The sequence below is a fragment of the Cupressus sempervirens genome, chromosome 3, assembly GCF_028749045.1.
Source record: "Cupressus sempervirens isolate cs-2001-9-10 chromosome 3, ASM2874904v1, whole genome shotgun sequence".
In the NCBI taxonomy this organism is placed as follows: Eukaryota; Viridiplantae; Streptophyta; class Pinopsida; order Cupressales; family Cupressaceae; genus Cupressus; species Cupressus sempervirens.
In genome coordinates, this window is record NC_143120.1 from 1,038,622,316 (window position 1) to 1,038,641,032 (window position 18,717).

The following is an 18,717-nucleotide window of genomic DNA, read 5'->3' on the forward strand; positions in this document are numbered from 1 at the left end:
ATCATATTGCATGTGTGTGCTATGAAAACTAGTGTACAAAGAGCATTAGTCCATTGGAAAACATTAACAAACTAATTACATACCAATTACATATAGATTAGACAATAAAATTAATCAGTTAGAAGATAGCACTAAAATTTATTTAATATTTAATATTTAATTAAAAGGTCCTAAGAAAAGTAGTTTGAACATGAATAATGGAGATAGACAAGATCAAAATAAAGAGACGAGATCAAGAAGCTCATATAAGCCTTGTGACATATTTAAGATATAGTTTTGTTGATTGCATAAGAGAATATTTTAAATTTTGCTTTAAGCCCAATCTTGAAAATAAGTGTTAGAAATTGCATCGCAATATTAAGATCATATCTTTTATGTTAGAACATACAATTTTTAAAACTAATAAGATATAGTTTTTAGATATTGTCTATCTAAATGAAAGTTTTAATTGAAATTGAAGAACTCTTCATTACTATTAGATGACCTCTATGTAATATAAACTTAATTATATATTTGTTATTAAACAATAAATTAATTCAATATATTAAGATATTTAACATTGAGTGATAGCATCAATGGGCCCTTGGTCTATTGATGAAGTTGAATGTCTCAAAAATCGTACCTGAAATGATTTTGACAGCGTGATTCGCAATTATTACAATAGAGATATTTTTTATTATTATCATATTTCTGTGGTTGAGATCAGATCATATCCATTTCCCACTACACCTCAATCAATCTGGCAATCATGACAAAAGTTTCCTTTTACATGATACCATTTTTGCCAGGTTGCCATATCTGCAAGCTGCCCATTCTCTCTACCATGTTTTTGAGATTTAACAAACACCTAAACACAATTGAAACAGATGGGTGTCTCTAATACTCTTCTCCATTCACCACAACTTATGAGGAGTTACAGTCCAATAAATCGTTACAAAATTGAAGGGAAATAAATAGAAGAATGAAAACGAAATGGGTGATGAAGAATTAGATGCTAAAACTCATTCAGTCAGACCAGAGAGAAGAATCCCACGACATATCTAAGTCTGATGGGGGAAGCTCAAATGCATCGTTATAATTCTGAAACCCTAAATCATCACTAAAACTATCGAACATCCCCGTTTCGAATCCCACAAAGCTGGGCATACAATATAAACTCTCACCCTCAATTTCCATCTCCATAACATTAACAACAGCAACATTAACATTCTCAGCAGCATAAACATTCTCTCTGTCTTGCAAAAAATCATGTTCAAGAGTGGGAAGGGAGTTTGAGTGAGGATTGATCACAACATCAACATTAGGCAGATTATTGTTGAGAATTGCAGGAGAGTCCTGGCCAGTTAAGCTCTGTACAACTGCTTTGAAATTTGCTTTGTCGGTCTCCACAAAGAAGGGCTTTATATATTTCACCGTAACTTTAACGCCTTCCTTTTTAGGGTTTTGAAGAATATCCCTCTTGGGCGCCATGAACGATACGCAGAGGAGTTAGTTGCTTCAATTATATTATCTCTCACCTGCGCCACCACATTTTATATGGGAAATCTCAGATAATTCGAGTAAAACGATGAAAAGAGATTGAGATTCATTGAAGACTTGGGTGGACCGGTGCTTCGTTTGATATTCGTTGAATGAGTCATCGGCTCTCCATCGTTGACGAGACGTTCTTTTAGCAGATTAAATCAAATGCATCTTTTAGCCATGAGCTTTTCTTACCATCATTTTTGTTCAAGGAGTACATGGTAGTTCTAAATTACTAAAGTCAGATTCAAAAAAATCAGTCTCAGGAATTATAAAGTCATCTTTCCTTTCCCCTTTTTAAATCCCTAATTTAATTTTCAGAGGTTCAGTTATTATTCATGTTTCAATTGTTATTTATTGGAATTATGTTTAACAGTTATCTATAGGTATATGAATAGATTGCTTTATCATCAGTATTTCAGATTACATTCCATACTCTATTATCAGCATGCAAGAGAACATGAGAAAAAAAGTACATTATTTTTAGTATCAATAAAATACAATTAATAGAATATTTACATATAAGTATTTAATCACTTATGCAAATTTTGTAATGGTAAAAGAGAATCTAGTTAATGAGCAATATATCACATCAACTTGAGATGGTTGTTTTTTAACTCTTGCATACCTAACAAATTCATTGTGTTTGTTCTAACTAGTTAAAAGCCAAAATAAAAGCTATAAGTCTTTATAATGACTATTAGTATACTTTCCTAGATGCAGGAAAATAAATGTAGTAATACTTTTTAAATTTAATTTAATTTAAGTTAGATTTGTACTCTTAGTAAAAATAAATATATGGAAAGGAGGGAAATGAAATTATGTTTATTTATGAGTGGTAAAGATACAAAGAAGGGAAATAGGAGGATGTTCTACACCAATATGTTTTTTTCATTTTCTATGCACACTATTTGTTTTAAAGGGACATAAGAATAAATGATGAAACTAACAAATCATATAAGAAGAACTAACCAAGCCTAGGATCAAGCACAACATTAACATGCAAATAAATGAAGGTCATTATAGTGGAATGAAAAGAGAAAATAAGAGACAATTGTAAATACACCCAAGAAGTTTAATAATTCTATCTACACACAATAGGTGGGAGGTTACACCAATATAGTAAATGTGAAGCATGTAGCAATGCCTACCCAAATAGAGATAAACTAATGGTTATGAGAGGTGGTGTATAATTATTAAAGGATTGAAAACCAACTACTCATGTGTGGGAGAGAGTGACACATGTAATTGAAGATTATGGCAATAGATCTTATGTAGGCTTATAGTCAACAATGTGAAATCTATAGTGCATATCAAGAGTGTACTTGGGTTGTGTAAGGAAGATAAATAAAGAAAACCAAACATATCCCTAATGTAGGAGCATCCTAGGGCTATCAACAATATTGTATGCAAGAGAATCAGACTCAGATTTGTGAACTTATGGTTTACATAGTTGAGGATGTATTTGAGGCACATTGCGGAACCTTTTGCTAAGTGTGCATAATGATTAGAGTAATTGTCTTGGAGCTAGAGACTTTTTGGTGGCTGTTGGTAGTGTATTTCTAGTTTCGTGGATAGACTTTGGAGATTCTTTTTGTGAGCTTCCATCTAAGGGAGTTGGCATGTGTGCTCTTGGATATGGATAGTTAGATGACATGTGGACCTATACTTAAGTGAGTGTACTTTCATATTTTCATTCAAATTATTTATGGTTGTAAACTTCAGGCCTATCCTAAGTATTTAGTTATTTCATTTAATGTTTATTGCCAAGATAACTTGTAGCTTTAGGATTTATCAATGTAAGGGTTTATTTCATGTAACTTGCTAGGCTAAATTATGACTTGGTTTAGTATAAGTAAAGGATCTTGTGATGTCTTGAATTAAATTCATTGGTAGAAGATTGAGTAGTTGAGAAGAGTAAAATTTAGCAGAGCTAGTAACTGAGTGTGGGCTTAGGAAAATGAAGCTTGCTTGGTGGCTTGGGAGCACAAGTTTAGATTCTTCTTGGTTTTTTTGCCAGATTGTGGGTTTGGACTAGCTAGGAGTTCGGATCTTGCAAGGTCATGTAGAATTACTATAGTAATTTCTTTGCATTTGACCATAACCTAGAATGCCATACAATTGGGCATGTTGGGTTTATGCATTTTGATTCTATTATGAGAAGTGGCACTATTTTACATCAAAACATCTGTGTCAATTTTATTCTTCCAATGTGAGTTTATTTGCTAGGGGTAGGACATATTCTTTGGATATTCTCATGTCTTATACTGCATCAAGTAGTATCAAAGCTAGTTGATCTTGTGGTGCATGTTGATCTTGTGAATCTAGTTGATCTAGTGGAGTAGGTTGTTCTTGTGAATTTGTTGCTTTGGGTTTACAAAGATATTAGAAGATTCCTTTGAGGATATTAGACACTAGGGTAATTGCAAATCTCTTTGATGTTGTAGAGCCAAAGATTAAAGAAAATATTAGATCAAATTCCAAATCTAAGATGGAGCTAATGATGAATAATATGGTCATTGAGCTCATGAGAGCTATAGCTGGTATACCTAGGAATGTGGGCATTGAATATGGTTAGGTGGAAGCTATTGAAGACTTTAAGGTTTCCTAATCTAGTGGTGAGGACAAAACTAGTTAGATGGAGAGACTTGTGGAATATAGAGTTGATTAATTTGATAGATCTAGAGCTTAGTTAAAGTTGAAGCATATGATGGATGTTTCTAAATTCTCATGTAATTCAAATTCTAAAGACCTAAATGATTCGATTGAAGATTTAGAAAGATACTTTGAGTTAGAGGATATTGGAGATCCTTTCAAAGTGAGGTTGAAACAAACTAAGTTAAAAGGACATGTTTCTTTATCATGTAAAGAAATACAAAGAGATAGAAGAGAGGAAGGTAAGATGAAGATCACTAGGTGGAGATTAATGGTGACAAAATTGAAGGCTAAGTTCATTCTTGTTGATTATGAAATTGAATTGTTTAAGAGAATGCACGATCTGAAATAGATGGATTTGTCTATAAAAGATTATACCAAGGAGTTCTAAAAGTTAACAATTTGGTCTAGACATAGAGAGTTGACTAAGGAAAAGATGGCTACATATATCATTTTTTTGAGATTTAATATTTAGGATGAGATTGGTATGTTGAACATTGTTTTAGTTGAGAATTCTTGTTAGTATGATCCACAGGCATAAGAAAACAAATGATTAAATTTGATCAACTTATGAAAGGATACAAGACTTTCTCCCATGCCCTACTACTAGGAATCTCGAAACCCTCATAAATTTTAATTAGGGTTTTGTTGCAATCTGGTATCTAGCCAAGATCACAAAAATTATAAAAGATCTATGATTTGATATATAAAAAACTAGAAAAAACTTGTTAAAATTTTAAAAACCTTTCCAAATGAACTTCCAAATGGTGGTTATTGGAAGAATAGCTTGAATACAATTTATGTTTTCATGTAGTGCAAAATACTTAAAGAAGTATATCCTTGGAATGTAGGAGAATTCTTTGAAACCAACTAAGCCTTATGATGAAAACCAATCCATCTACTAAAATTATTTTTATAGATCCACTTAAATCAAACAAGTTTCCCTCTAGTAGTAAGAGGGGTAAGATCCCATGTCTTTTTTTATTACAATGTGTTCTAGAACTTCTCTTTCCTTTTGTTCCCTAATTTTTCATGTGACTTAGAATGTTTAATTGTAACTATTTGGACCAATTTGTCTTGTTCGATGAGTTTTGCAATGAATTCATCTAGAAAAGACATTTAATTTAATGTGATTAAGAAAGCTACATTTAATCAAAATGGTTGATTAAATATAAGTGTCTATAATAAGTTGGAGAACATATTGTGACATAGAAAGGAGAAATAAACATAGAATAGCTAAGATCAATATTAATTTATAATTTACTTAAAATTTATTTTTAATTATTCCGAGTAATTATCCACTATTCCATTTACAATCTAATCACTTCAATTTTTATGCAATTATACATACTGTCAAAATTCTACTAGTTCTTAATCATATATCTGTATTCTCCAATTTGTGATCCATTAACTGATTATTTTCAATAAAGATGATTCCTAATATAGTCCATGCTCCATTTGGTGTAGTAGTAGACTCATTGTGAAAAAATAGGATAGGAGACACTAGCATATATAGAGTATTCAAAAGCTACATCATTTTTGTTAAACCAATTACAATAATTTAACTTTTTCAAGTTGATTATTATTTTATATTTCCATTCAAAAATGTTATAATGATACTTGACCCAATTTAGATAGAAAAGATAGTATTGTGCAAAAATAGAAGAATTATAAAAAAATTTGCACATACAACACTCCCTAATTTTTTATCTATTTTATGTAATTTTAGGACTTTAGTCACCCTAGAAATTAGAATATTGGCACTTTGTAGTGCATTTAACAATGTAAAACATAATTTTTTTATTCTTGCATGGCTCAAAATGGTTGATAAATGGAAATTACATTAAAAATTAACAATATAAAATATGTTTGAGAGAACTAATGTGGATTGCACAAAAAAATTTAACTTTGCACCAGAAAGAAATTTGTTAGGATAAGTTATGGATTTTGGATGGTTTCAAAATCAAAACTACTTAGTATATTTTAAAAGAAAAATATTAGATCGTAAGATTAGAAAACTAAAGCTGCCAAATTATACATGACACAAAATTCTTCATTAATTAAAAATATTACAATGAATTCATTTAAATTTTGATCTAATTGATTTTTTTAAAGACCATTGATGTCATGATAAGGTCAATAATACAATATTCTAAGATTCTAATTAAATATACCCTTTACCTTCTAATTAAAAAACCATCTCTAAAACCATATTTACTTAGTATTCTAACAAGTTGAGCATATAATGCATGCTTGATTCTATTTTTAAGGAGATTACACTTCTAAATTTAGATTTGAGCAATGGGTTGAAATAGGACATTAGGATTATGGCATCACATGACATTGGGTTATTATTGTTGATATATATTATAGCTTTGGTTAGATACAAGGATAATTGATTATATTGATAATAAATGTGCATGCATGTATGCATAACAGTTCATTATGTGAACTCATGCATACATACAGTTGTATACAATTCTTGTGCTTAGATAGAATTATCATTTATATACCTAAAGACAAGAAATTATCCTTGCATTTAAATCAAACCACACACACACCCACATACATATGTCTATATATAGGGTATGTACAGGATCATGGTGTACCAAACTATGGCCTTAAGTGGCAGTGAAAAAATAGTAAATCAGGGTTATGTCAACTTGACACATAATTTTAAAGTAGTTATGGACTTTATATTAAAAATTTGTAAGAAAATAATCTATAAGAAATTGAATGTAGTTTCTAAACTACTAGGTCTTATCTAGCGAAAAAAATAATTCATTGGTCAAAAGTTTGAATTTTAATGCGGTACTACAAAAATTTTAGGGCGAAAATAAAAAGTAGGTGTATGTCTAACCGCCTTAATCAAAATCAAATGATAATAATTTTTTAATATAATTATAGATATAAAAAGTAGACTCATGCCTGGATGTGACACATATTTTTGGGTTTTTTATTCTAAATAAATAATTAAATATGAATTTTCTACCAAAAAAAATTTCGTAAGAAAAAACACTGGTGTCTAACCACCTTAACTAATAGAAAATTTTACCAAATTTAATTTTTTAAATTTTTCTTATACTAGGTGAAGCATAGAATGTGATGCAACTTTTAGATTTAAAAAATGTTATAACCCCCTTCGACCCATATGAAGGTTCTAATATGTTGTTGGGGGTCTTAGGACCCCTAGGGAAATATGTCATCATGTAATGGATTGAAGGGACCTATGACCCCCTTTGACCCATATGAACAATTCTAATATGTCCCTAGGGGTCCTAGGACACCTGGGGACATATGTTATCATCTAATGGGTCAAAGGCGGTCATAGGTCAACATATGACCCCCCCCCCCAACCCATATTAAGGATTCTAATATGTCCCTAAGGGTCCTAGGACCCCTAGCGACATATGTCATCATATAATGGGTCGAAGGGGGTTATAAGACACCTATGACCCCATTTGATCCATAGGAACAATTCTAATATGTTCTTAGGAGTCGTCAGACCACTAAGGACATATGTCATTATTTAAAGGGTCAAAGGGGGTCATAGGTCACACTATGAGCCCCTTTGACCCATATGAAGCATTCTACTATGTCCCTAGGGGTTCTAGGAACCATAGGTACATATGTCATCATGTAATGGGTCGAAGGGGGTCATAGGTCACCCTATGACCCCCTTTAACTCATATGAACAATTCAAATATGTCCCTAGGAGTCCTAGGAACCCTAGCGACATATGTTGTCATGTAATGGGTGGAAGGGGGTCATAGGACACCCTCTGATCCCCTTTAACCCTTATGAAGCATTTTAATATGTCCCTAAGAGTCCTTGGACCCCTACGAACATATGTAATCATGTAATAGGTTGATGGCGATCCTAGGTAAACCTATGACACCCTTCAACCCATATGAAGGATTATAATATGTCCCTAGGGGTCCTAGGACCCCTAAGAAAATATGTCATAATGTAATGCGTCAAAAGGGGTCATAGGTCAACCTATGACCCCCATTGACACATATGAAGAATTTGAATATGTCCTTAAAGGTCCAAGGACCCCTAAGGACAAATGTCATCATGTAAAGGGTCGAATGAAGTAATAGGTCAACCTATGACCACCTTCGACCAATATGAACAATTCTAATATGTCCCTAGGGATCTTAGGACCCCTAGGGACATATGTTGTCATGTAATGGGTCAAAGGGGGTCATAGGTCATCCTATAAACCACTTCCACCAATATAAAAGATTCTAATATGTCACTCGGGGTCCTAGGACCCGTAAGGACATATGTCATCATTTAATTGGTTGAAGGGGATCATAAGTCACCCTATGACCCCATTTGACCCATATGAAGGATTCTAATATGTCTCTAGGGGTCCTAGGACCCCTAAGAACATATGTCATCATGTTATGGGCCAAAAGAGGTCAAAAGTCATCTTATAACCCCCTTTGACTCATATGAAGCATTCTAAAAAATTTCTTAGGGGTTCTAGGACCCTTAGGGACATATAACGTCATGTAATGCCTCGAAGGGGATCATAGGTCGACCTATATCAATGATTCTAATATGTACCTAGCAGTCCTAGGACCCCTAGGGATAAATGTAATCATTTAGAAAGTCGAAGGGGGTCATAGGTCACCCTATAACCCCCTTCGACCCATATGAAGCATTATAATATGTCCGTAGGGGTCTTAGGACCCTAGAGACATATGTCATCATGCAATGGATCAAAGGGGGTCATAGGTCAACCTATGACCCCTTTCAACCCATATGAATAATTCTAATATGTCCCTAGGGGTCCAACGACACCTAGAGATATATGACATCATGTAACGGGTTGAAGGAGGTCATAGGTCAGGGGTCTTAGGACCCCTAGGGACATATAAGAATCTTTCATATGGGTTGAAGGAGGTCATAGCGGTGACCTATGACCCCCTTCAACCCATATGAAAGATTCTTATATGTCCCTAGGGGTCCTAAGACCCCTAGGGACATATGTCATCATGTAATGCATCGAAGGGGGTCATAAGTCACCCTATGACACCCTTTGACCCATATGAAGCATTCTAATATGTCCCTAGGGGTCTTAGGACCCATCGAGACATATGCGGTCATGTAATGGGTTGAAGGGACCTATGACACCCTTCAACCCATATGAACGACTCTAATATGTTCCTAGGGGTCGTTGAAACTGTAGGGACATATGTCATCATGTGATGGGTCGAAGGGGGTCATAGGTCACTCTATGACCCCCTTAGACCAATATGAAGCATTCTAATATGTCCCTAGTGGTCCTATGACCCCTAGAAACATCTGTCATTATGTAATGGTTCGAAGGGGATCATACATCTACCTATGAACCCCTTTGACAAAAATGAAGCATTCTAATATGTCCCTAGAGGTCTTAGGATGCCTACAGACATATGTCATCATGTAATGGGTCGAAGGGGGTCATAGGTCACCCTATGATCCCCTTCAACACATATGAATGATTCTAATATGTCCCTAGGGGTCTTGGGACCCCTAGGGCCATATGTCATCATGTAATGGGTCGAAGCGGGCCATTGGTCACCGTATGACCCCCTTCGACCCATATAATGTAACCTAATATGTCCCTAGGGGTCCTAGGACACTTAGGGACATATGTCATCATGTAATGGCTCGAAAGGGGTCATAGGTCACCCTATGACTCCCTTCGACCCATATGAAGCAATCTAATATGTCGCTAGTGGTCCTAGGACCCCTAGGTACATATGTTGTCATCTAATGGGTCGAAAGGAGTCATAGGTCCCTTCGACCCATTATTATAATCAATTATATAGGTCAAAGAGGGTCATAGGTCATCCTATGACACCCTTTAACCTATATGAAGCATTCTAATATGTCCCTAGGGGTCCTAGGACACCAAAGAAATTTTGTCATCATGTAATGGGTCAAAGGGGGTCCTAGGTCACCCTACAACCCCCTTCGACTCATATGAAAGAATTTTATATGTCCCTATGGATTGTATGACCAAAAGTGGCATATGTCATCATGTAATGGGTCTTTGACCCATATGAATCATTCTAATATGTCTCTAGGGGTCTTAGGACCATTATGGACATATGTTATCATGCAATGGGTCAAAGGCACCTATGACTCCCTTCGACCCATATGAATGATCTTAATATGTCCTTAGGGTTCCTAGGACCCTTAGGGACATATGTCATCATGTAATAAGTTGAAGGGAGTCATAGGTCACTTTATGACCCCCTTAGACCCATATGTAGCATTCTAATATGTCCCTAGGGATCCTATGATCCCTAGGGACATATGTCGTCATGTAATAGAATGAATGGGGTCATAGGTCAACCTATGACCCCCTTTGACCCATATGAAGCATTCTAATATGTCCCTAGGGGTCTTAGGACCCCTATGAACATATCTGATCATTTAATGGGTGAAAGACTTATGACCCCCTTTGACCCATATGAATGATTTTATAATATCGCTAGGGGTCCTAAGACCTCAAATGACATATGTCGTCATCTAATGGGTTGAAGGGGGTCATAGGGCCATATCAAGCAATCTAATATGTCCCTAGGGGTCCAAGGACCCCAAGGGACATATGTCATCATGTAATGGGTCGAAGAGCATCATAAGTCACCCTATGATCCCTTTCGATTCATAGAAACGATTCTAATATGTCCCTAGTGGTCCTAGGACCCCTAGGGACATATGTAATCATGTAATGGGTCAAAGGGGGTCATAGGCCACTCTATGACTCCCTTAGACTCATATGAAGCAATCTAATATGTCCCTAGGGGTCCTAAGACCCTTAGGTGCATATGTCATCATGTAATAGGTCAACCTATGACCTCTTTCGACCCCATATAAATGATTATAATATGTCTTTAGGGGTCCTAGGTCCCCTCGGGATATATGTCATCATGTGATAGATCGAATGGAGTCATAGGTCAACTTATAACTGCCTTCGACCCATATGAATGATTCTAATATGTCCCTAGGTGTCTTAGGACCCTTAGGGACATATGGCATCATGTAATGGGTTGAAGATGGTCATAGTTCACCATATGATGCCCTTCGACCCATATGAACAGTTTTGCAATAGATCGAAGGGGGTCTTAGGTCACCCTATGACCCCCTTCAACCCATATGAACGATTCTAACATATGTCTTCATTTAATGGGTTGAATTGGGTAATAGGTCACCCTATGACCCCCTTCAACCTATATGAAAGATTCTCATATGTCCCTAGGGGTCTTAAAACCCCTAGGGACATATGTCATCATGAAATGGGTTGAAAGAGGCGATAGGACACCCTATCACCCCCTTGACCCATATGAACAATTCTAATATGTCTTCAGGGGTCTTAAGATCCCTAGGGACATATATGTCATCATTTAATGTGTCAAAAGGGATGATAGGTCACCTTATAACCCCCTTTGACCTATATAAACAATTCTAATATGTCCCTAGGTGTCCTACCCCTAGGGACATATGTTGTCATGTAATGGGTCAACCCCTATGAAGCATTCTAATATGTCCCTATGGGTCATTGCATCCCTAGGGACATATGTCATCATGTAATGGGTTGAAGGGGCTCATAGGTCAACCTATGACCCCTTTCGACCCATATGAATAATTTCAATATATCCCTAGGGGTCCTAGGACCACCCCTAGGGACATATGTCATCATGTAATAGATCGAAGGGGATCATAAGTCAACCTATGATCCCTTTTGACCCATATGAAGGATTCTAATATGTCCCTAGATTTTCTAGGACTCCTAGGAAAATAACATGTCATTGTGTAATGGGACGAAGCCCTTCGACATATATGAAGGATTTAAATATGTCTTTAGGTGTGCTAGGACCACTAAGGACATATGTCATTATGTAATGGGCAGAAGGGGATCATAGGTCAACCTATGACCCCTTTCTACCCATAAGAATGATTCTAATATGTCCCTATGGAATGTAGAATCCCTAGGGACATATGTCATCATGTAATGGGTCGAAGGTGGTCATAGTTCACCATATGACCCCCTTCTAGCCAAATGAACAATTCTATGATGTCCCTAGGGGTCCTATGACTCATAGGGAAATATGTCATCATTTAATAGGTCGAAGGGGTCATAGGTCACCCTATGACCCCATTCAACCCATATTAAGGATTCTAATATCTCCATAAGTTTCCTAGGACAACTAGGGACATATGTCATCATGTAATTGGTCGAAGGTGATCACATGTCAACCTATGACCCCTTTCGACCCATATGTCCCTAGGGGTCCTATGACACCTAGGGTTATATGTCATCATGTAATGGGTTGAAGGGTGACCTATGACCCACTTCGACCCATATGAAGGATTCTTATATGTCCCTAGGGGTCCTAGGACCCCTAGGGAAATATGTCGTCATATAATGGGTCGAAGGGTGTCATAGCTCAACCTAGGACCCCCTTTGACCCATATGAAGTATTCTAATAGGTCCCTAGGGATCGTAAGACCCCTAGAGACATATGTCATCATGTAATTTTTTCAAGGGAGTCATAGGTCCCTTCGACCGATATGAAGCATTCTAATGTGTCCTTAGGGGTCCTAGGACCCCTAGGGACAATTGTCATCAAGTAATAGGTCAAAGGGGGTCATAGATCAACCTATACGCCCATTTGACCCATAAGAATAGTTCTAATATGTCATTATTTAATGTGTTGAAGGGGGTCATAGATCACCCTATGACCCCCTCTTACCCATATGAATGATTCTAATATGTTCCTTGGGGTCTTAGGACACCTATGGACATATGTCATCATATAATGGGTCGAAGAGACCTGTGACCACCTTCGACTCATATAAATGATTATAATATGTCATTATGTAAAGGGTTGAAGGGGGTCATAGGTCACTCTATGATATATGTCATCATATAATCATTCGAAGAGGGTCATAGGTCACTCTGTGACACCATTAAATCCATATGAAGCATTCTAATATGTCGCTAGGGGTCCTATGACCCCTAAGAATTTATGTCATCTTGTAATGGATCGAAGGGGGTCATAGGTTGACCTATGACCCCCTTCGACCCATATGAAGCATTCTAATATGTCAGTAAGGGTGCTAGGACCTCAAAGGACATATGTCATCATATCATGGGTCCCCTTCAATCCATATTAATAATTATAATATGTCCCTAGGGGTGCTAGAACACCTAGGGACATATGTTGTAATAATGGGTCGAAAGGGGTCATAGGTCACCCTATGACCCCCTTCGACCCATATGAAGCATTCTAATATGTCCTTAGAGGTCCTAGGACCCCTAGGTACATATGTCATCATGTAATGGGTCGAAGGGGGTCATAGGATGACCTATGACCCCCTTCAACCCATATTAATGATTCTAATATGTTGCTAGGGCTCCTAGGAACCCTAGGGACATATGTTCTCATTTAATGGGTCAAGTAGGGTCATAGGTCACCCTATGACGGCCTTCAACCCATATGAAGCATTATAATATGTCCCTATGCATCATAGGACCCCTACAGACATATGTAATAATGTAATGGATCCAAGGGGGTCATAGGTCAACTTATGACTGCTTTCGACCCATATGAAAAATTCTAATATGTTAATAGGGGTCCACATATAGCATCATGTAATGAGTCGAACATGGTCATAGTTCACCATATGACTTCCTTCCACCCATATGAAAAATTCTATTACTCAGACCCCTAGGGACATATTTTCTCATTTAATAGGTTGAATGGTGTCATAGGTCACCCTATGACTCCCTTCGACCCATATGAAGGATTCTAATATGTCCCTAGGGGTCCTAGTTCCCCTAAAAAAATATGTCATCATGTAATTGGTCGAAGGGGGTCATAGATCACCCTATGATCCGCTTCGACCCATATGAATGATTCTAATATGTCCCTAGGCATCTTAGGACCCCTAGGGACATATGTCATCATGTAATGGGTTGAATGGGGTCATGGGTCACCATATGAACCCCTTCAACCCATATGAAGCATTCTAATATGTCCCTAGGGGTCCTAGAAAGCCTAGCAACATATCTCATCATGCAATGGGTTGAAGGGGGTCATAAGTGAACCTATAACTCCTTTCAACCCATATTAATGATTCTAATATGTCCCTAAATGTCCTAGGACCCCTAGGGACATAGGTCATCATGCAATGGGTTAAAGGGGGTTATAAGTCAACCTATGACCCCTTTGACTCGTATGAATGATTATAATATGTCATCATTTAATTTTTTGAACCTATGACCCCCTTAGACCCATATGAAAAATTCTAATATGCCCATAGGGGTACTAGGACCCCTAGGGACATATAACGTCATGTAATCTATCGAAGGGGGTCATAGGTCAACTTATGATCTCCTTCGACCCATATGAATGATTCTAATATGTCCCTAGGGGACCTAGGACCCCTAGTGACATATGTCATCATGTAATAGGTTGCTTTCATTCATATGAACAATTCTAATATGTCCCTAGGGGTCTTAGGACCCCTACGGACATATGTCATCATGTAGTGGGTCGAAGGGGGTCATTGGTCAACCTATGACCCCCTTCGACCCATATGAACAATTCTAATATGTCCCAAGGGGTTCTAGGATGCTTAGAAACATCTATTGTAATGTAATGAGTTGACCTATGACTCCTTTCGATCCATATGAATGATTCTAATATGTCCTAAGGGGTCTTAGGACCCGTAGAGACATTTTTCATCATGTAATGGGTCGAAGGGGGTCATAGGTCACCTTATGACTTGACCTTCGTCCCATATAAAGGACCCATAGGAACATATGTCATTGTATAATGGGTTGAAGGGGGTCATAGGTTAACTTATGACCTACTTTGACCCATATGAAGCATTCTAATATGTCCCTAGGGGTCCTAAGAACCATAGGTACATTTTTCTCTATGTAATATGTTGAATGGGGTCATAGGTCACCCTATGACCCCCTTCCACCTATATGAACAATTCTAATATGTTCATAGAGGTCATAGGACCCCTAGTGACATATGTCATTAGGTAATGATTTGAAGGGGTTCATAGGTCACCCTATGACCCCCTTTGACCCATATGAACTATTCTAATATGTTCCTAGTGGTCCTACAACAACTAGAGACATATGTCATCATGTAATAGGTTGAAGGGGCTTGTAGGTCAAACTATTACCCCCTTCAATCCATATGAACGATTCTACAATGGGTCGAAGGGGGTCATAGGTCACCCTATGACCCCCTTTGACCCATATGAATTATTCTAACATATGTCCTTATTTAATGGGTCGAAAGGACCTATGACCCCTTCCAACCCATATGAAGGATTCTAATATGTCCCTAGGGACATGTCATCATAAAATGGGTTCAAAGGGATTATAGGACACCCTATGACCCCCTTCAACCCATATGAATAATTATAATATGTCCCTAAGGGTCCTAGGACCACTAGGCACATATGTCATCATTTAATGGGTCGAAGGGGGTCATAAGTCACACCATGACCCCATTCAACTCATATGAATGATTATATTATTTCCCTATGGGTCCTAAGAAATCTAGAAAGATATGTTTTCATTTAATGGGTCAAAGGGCTCATAGGTCACCTTGTGACCTCCTTCAACCCATATGAAGCATTTTAGTATGTCCCTAGGGTCATTGGACCCCTAGGGACATATGTTATCATGTAAAGAGTCGAAGGGGCTCATAGGTCAACCTATGACCCTTTTGAACCCATATGAATGAATTTAATACATCCCTAGGGGTCCTAGGACCCCTGGCGACATATATCATCATGCAATGTGTCAAAGCAGGTCATAGGTCAGCCTATGACCCCCTTCGACCCATATGAAGGATTCTAATATGTCCTTAGGGGTCCTAGGACCCCTAGAGAAATATGTAATCATGTAATGGGAAGAACGGGGTCATATGTCACCCTATTCTCCCTAAACAAATTATTGCCCTACTATTCTAAGGCAGTCTTCAACCGACACATATGAAGGATTTGAATATGTCTCTAAGGGTCCTACAACCCCTAGGGACATATGTCATCACGTAATGGGTGGAAGGGAGTCAAAGGTCGACCTATGATCACCTTCGACTCATATGAATGATTCTAATATGTCTTTATGGGTCCTATGACCTCTAAGAACATGTGTAGTCATGTAATGGGTCGAAGGTGGTCATAGTTCACAATATGACTCCATCCACCCATACGAACGATTCTGTTATGTCCATAGGGGTCCTAGGATGCCTAGGGACATAAGTCATCATTTAATAGGTCGAAGGGGGTCATATGTTACCATATCACCCCTTTCGATCCATATGAAAGATTTTAATATGTCTCTAGGGGTTGTAGTTCACCCAAAGACATATGTCATCATGTAATGGGTCAAAGGGGGTCATAGGTCACCTTGACCTATGACCCTCTTAGATCCATATGAACAATTCTAATATGTCACTAGGGGTCTTAGGACCCGTAGGGACATATGTCATCATGTAATGGGTCGAAAGGGGTCATGAGTCACCATATGACCCCCTTATACCCATATGAAGCATTTTAATATGTCCCTAGGTGTCCTAGGACCCCTAGGGACATATGTCATCATGTAATTTGGCGAAGGGGTTCATAAGTGACCCTATCACCCGCTTCGACCCATATGAAAGATTTTAATATGTCCCTAGGGGTGCTAAGACACTTAGGTAATTTTTTCGTCATGTAATGGGTTGAAGGGGGTCATAACCCTTCAACCCATTTGAAGGATTCTTATATGTCCCTAGTGGACCTATGACTCCTTCAGACATGTCATCATGTAATGGGTCGATGGTGGTCATAGGTCAGCCTATGACCCCATTTGACTCATATGAAGTATTCTAATATGTTTCTAAAGTTCCTAGGACCCCTAGGGACATCTGTCATCACGTAATGGGTCGAAGGAACTTATGACCCCCTTCGACCTATATGAATGATTTCAATATGTCCCTAGGGGTCTTAGAACTACTAGCGACATATTTCATCATTTAATGCATCAAAGAGGGTCATAGCTCACTCTATGACACTCTTAGACCCATATGAAGCATTCTAATATGTCCTTAGGAGTTGTATGACCCCTAGGGACATGTGTCATCATGTAATGGGTTGAAAGGGTTTATAGTTCACCCTATGACCCCCTTTGACCCATATGAATGATTTTAATATGTCCCTAAAGGTCCTAAGACACCTAGGGACATATGTCATCACGTAACGGGCCGAAGGAGGTCACAGGTCAATCTATCACCCACTTCAACCCATATGAACTATTCTAATATGTCCCTAGGGGTCATAGGACCCCTAGTGACATATGTAATCATGTAAATGGTCGAACGGGGTCATAGGTCACCCTATGACCCCATTATACCCAAATGAAGCATTCTAATGTCCCTAGGGGTCCTAGGACCCCTAACAACATATGTCATCATGCAATGGGTCAAAAGGGGTCATAGGTCAACCTATGACCCCTTTTGACCCATATGAACGATTCTAATATGTCATATGTTATCATGTCATGGGTCGAAGAGGGTCATAGGTCAACCTATGACCCCCCTCAACCCATATAAATAATTCTAATGTCTTTGGAGGTCCTAGGGCCCTAAGGGAAATATGTCATCATCTAATGGGTCAAATGTGGTCATAAGTCACCCTATGACTCCCTTCACCCATATGAAAGTTTCTAATATGTTCCTATGGGTACTAGGACACCTAGCAAATTTTGTCATCATATAATGGGTCAAAGGGGGTCATAAGTCACCCTATGACCCCCTATAACCCATTACATGATGACAAAATTTACTAGGTGTCCTTTGACTACCTTTGACCCATATGAAGGACTTTTATATGTCCCTAGGGGTCTTACAACTCATAGGGACATATTTTTTCATGTAATGGGTCAAAGGGGGTCATACATCACCTTATGATCCGCTTTGACCCATATGAAATATTCTAATATGTTCTTAGGGGTCAAAGAACCCCTTGGGACATATGTCATCATGTAATGGGTCGAAGGGACCTATGACCCCCTTCGACTAGTACGAATGATTCTAATATGTCCCTAGGGGTCCCATGACCCATTGGTACATATGTCATCATGTTATGGGTCAAAGGGTGTCATAGGTCACTCTATGACCCCCTTAAACCCATATGAAACATTATAATGTCCCTAGGGATCCTATGACCCCTAGGGACATATGTCATCATGTAATGGGTCGAAGGGGGTCATATGTCAACCTATGACCCCCTTTGACCCTTATGAAGCATTCTAATATGTCTCTAGGGGTCCTATGACCCCTATGGACATATGTCATCATGTAATGGGTCAAAGACCTATGACCACCTTCAACCCATATGAATGATTCTAATATATCCCTAGGGTTCCTAGGATTTATAGGAACATATTTTATCATGTAATGCATAGAAGGGGGCCAAAGGTCACCCTATGACCCCCTTCGACCCATAGGAACAATTCTAATATGT